This window comes from Orycteropus afer, unplaced genomic scaffold, assembly GCF_000298275.1.
Source record: "Orycteropus afer afer isolate SDZICR_OR568_19922 unplaced genomic scaffold, OryAfe1.0 scaffold00467, whole genome shotgun sequence".
NCBI classification, from domain to species: Eukaryota; Metazoa; Chordata; class Mammalia; order Tubulidentata; family Orycteropodidae; genus Orycteropus; species Orycteropus afer.
The window spans coordinates 853,453-857,457 of NW_006922054.1; the positions used below are offsets into that span (position 1 = coordinate 853,453).

The window sequence follows — 4,005 nt, forward strand, 5'->3', positions numbered from 1 at the left end:
GTTGTAAGAAGGGACCATTCCCTGGAGAAGGATGTCATGCTTGGTAGGGTGGAGGGTCGACGAAAGAGGGGGAGGCCTTCAGGGAGATGGATTGATACAGTGGCTGCGGTGACGGGCTCGAGTATAGCATGGATTGTTGGGCTGGCGTGGGATCGGGCGGTGTTTCGTTCTGCTGTGCATGGGGTCGCTATGAGTCGGAAACAACTCGACGGCACTTAACAACAACAACAACAACAATAAGAATACGGTGATAAATCACTCTAAGAAAAAAAGACAGGATATCTGCCCTCATGGAGTATGTTTTCCAGTGACTAGAGACAAATAGACATATATGTGATAGTATTTGTGGATATAAGAAGTGCATTAGAGAACTTTGAAAGAGTGGTTGTCAAAAGGACCAGGCTTACTGGTCTGATAGAGACTAGTGGAACAGCTGAGACTATGGCTGTTAGATACTCTTCAAGCCTGAAACTGAACTCTTCCCCATGGATCAAGTTTCAGCCAAACAATAGACAGGCCTATATGGTGACCAATAACACCAGGAAAGTATGCATTCATAAGAACACTGCACCATTATAGATCAAAAAAGCAGCATTTGCCCAGGGATAAAGCTCAAAAAGCAGGAAGGAACAGGAAAGAAGGACTAAGAGTAATGGTAAACACAGGGAGGAAGTGGGAAGAGTGCTGGTACTTAGTGATGAATTGATGAATGAAAAACCTACTTGCTCTGTAAACTTCCACCCAAACCCCAATAAAACATTAAAAATAAAAAAGAAGAAGAAGAAAGGGGATGGTTATTTCTTTTCATTTAAACACAAGCAACCATGGCCATTTTTAGTATACTCTGTTGTTGTTATGTGCCGTCGAGTCGGCCTTGACTCATAGCGACCCCTCCTTGGGTTTCCGAGGCAGTATCGCTATGGAAGTGGATTGCCCAACCTAGGTTCCCCTAAAAAAGCTATATGAATTTAATACTCTTGTATATATTTTGATACTTATTTTAGATACTGATATTTTCAGCATTTACAAAATCTAAATTGATGTTAGCTCATTGACAATGAGTTCCAAAAATCTATATTTATAGTCTCACTAAGTTATTGCCATAAAGTTTCAAAGTATGCTTCATAGTTACAATGTAGGGGAGTTTAGTAACAAATCAGTGGTTAGCCTATAGACATGCATGACATCTTGGCAGCATGTCTTTCTACAAACATGAACAAGAAATATTAAGTGTCTTATTATAGATCATGCACCAGATACATGGCTGATTCTATCAGTTTTAAAGTCACAGCACTGCTTTGAAGTCAGGAACTTCAAGCCAAATCTTGTATATTCATGATATTGGCTATACATATTTTGGCATACCACTTAGACTCCTACATAGTTGTTTTTTTTTTTTTTTTTTTTTTTAAGTTGTTTTAAAAGCATTCTGGGCTGGATTAATAGTTCAGTTGAGAACAGCTTTGGAGAACAGATTTTTATAGTATATAAAATTATGTTAATGGAATGTTGCTAATGAATTAATAATATAAGTATACTATTTTAGAAATAGCTTAACTTAGAACAGTTATAGGAGGAAATTTGTCAGAACTAGAAAATTGTTCATATATATCCTTTATTTTATATCTAGTAAATTAGGTCAATATGAATATTTTTGTTGTGAAATGGAGAATGAGGATTAGTGAATTTTGTTCTCTATTAGTATTTACGGGAGCTCTGGTGGTGTAGTGCCTAAGGCATTTGACTGCTAACCAGAAGGCTGGCAGTTCAAACCCACCAGCCCAGAAGGAAGATTGGGCAATCTACTTCTGTAGTGATACCTCCTGGGAAACCCAAGGAGGGGTCGCTATGAGTCTAATTGACTCCATGGCAGTAAATTTAGTTTTTTGGTTTATTAGTATTTATTAAGTTTTTAAAGACTCATTTGAGATTCCCATTGAATTGCAAAATATTGAATGTATTACAGTAATAAAACACTTCAAAAGTAAATATGTAAAGTTATGAGTGGATTTTCTGTATATACTGTTGAACTTTGGATTAACAACCATGATAAGAAGGTGAGGTTTGCATTATTTATAACTATCATAAAACAAAACAAAACAAAAAGGCTAAAGTATTGTGGGACCTTCGGGTTTTTTAAGACATGAGCTGTTCATAGACAACTTATCATCTCAAACATAAATTGTTTCAAATGATTTGATGTTTTTCCACCAGAAGCTGTATTTGTAGACTTTTCATAGTTTAATTTGTTAAAGAGAAATTGAAACATAGTAATTCATGAGGTAATATTTTAGTTACCAAAGTATTGTGACTACACTATTAAAGACATGAGAATTAATCAAACCATGGAATTACAGAGCTATAGAAAATAAACAACTAAAATGTAAAACTATACAGCAGCTCCGTGGAAGAAAGATGTAGTCTGCTTCCATAAAGATTTACAGTCTTGGAAACCCAATGGGTGTCACTATGATTTGGAATCAACTCAATGTCAGTGAGTTTGGTTTGGTTTGGTTTGCAGACCTCGGCAGAGGATCCACTGAGGAGAATTGTAGGGCTTTAGAGAAGCAGAGTGGCATGGTGTTGCGATTACGGCAATATAGCTCTGTCAGGGTGGGTTATCTCATTTGGGATGCTGCCGTTGTCCTTTCTAAATACTTAGAAACACCCAGCTTTTCTGGCCCATGGGCCCACGCTCTGAGCCAGCAGTTGGTGCTTGAACTGAGCTCCAGCACCAGGGCGGTAGGGATTAGGCTGCTACTCTCACGGCAGATGTTGTAGCCATAGACCTTGAGGAATTGCAAGGCTTACTGAACATGAATATTAATATGAACAAGCACCCTGCCATTGGTTCAGTTTAAGCCAAGTGGGGAAGAAACAGAAGACTTTGCTTCTCTACTAGGCTACATACTGATGTCCAACTGCCTGTGGTAGAAGGAGTCTTTGGAACCATTGCTGAAAACCCTAAAAGATCTTGATGGATTTGAGACTTGCATTAATAGTTATAAACAACAAACAATGGGAAAACTTCCAGAAAATTGAGAAAAAAAATTGTTCTTTTTCAACTGGACTTTGAAAAAAAATTCCTTTGGAAAAACATGATGAAGAATATCAAGTGAAAATAATCATATTTTATACATCAGGGAAAAAAATCCAAATTTCCTTCATGAGGTTTTTAGCCATCTTGCCCAAGCCTTGTAACAACCTAGATAATTTAAGATGTGCAAGAAGCATATGAATACAACATGGGAAAATTGTGTTCACAGATTTTTCATGTCCTTAAAGATCCAATACATGGATGGAGACCACTGTGGACAGCCTGCGATAAGAAAAATAACTGACCACCTGTCTGCCAATGGGCCTGAAATAAACCATAGGTTACTTAGCTAACCTGAGTAACCTGATATGTTGTTGTTGTTGTATAGTTCTGCTTAAAAGAAACTGATGAGTCATTCACTCTTCAAATAAAGAAAGGTATTGAAGTTAGGCCTAAAGTCTACCAAAAATAAACAATGAAGAAGCATAGTTAACTTTGCATATTTTGAGGAAACTTGAGATAAATTAATCAAACTTCTCATAAATGTTAGCTTGTATTAGAAATAATAAAAAAAAGTTTTCAATTTTATGCATAATCATGCAGTTTTTATCATGTCTTCAATTTTATGCATAATCATATCAGTTTTTATCATGTCAATTTTATGCATAATCATGCAGTTTTTATCATTATATTGCTTTTAATATAGTTTTAATATTTAAATGTCCTTTTTCATTGAAAAGCTGAGAATATTGTCTTGTATACTCTGGTAGCATAGTGGCTAAAGCACTTGACTGCTAACCAGAAGGCTGGCGGTTCAAACCCACCAGCCACTCCTCGGAAGGAAGGTTGGGCAATCCTACTTCTGTAGTGATACTGCCTCGGAAACCCAAGGAGGGGTCACTATGAGTCGGGGCCGACTCGACGGCACATAACAACAACAACAACAACATACCTAGATTGGCCAAAGT

General features: G+C 37.0%; 1 pseudogene; it reads left to right on the forward strand.

Moving 5' to 3' along the window:
• Positions 1-3,201, forward strand: part of LOC122151463 — a 6,746-nt pseudogene extending 3,545 nt beyond the window's left edge.
• The last annotated feature ends 804 nt before the right edge of the window (positions 3,202-4,005 follow it).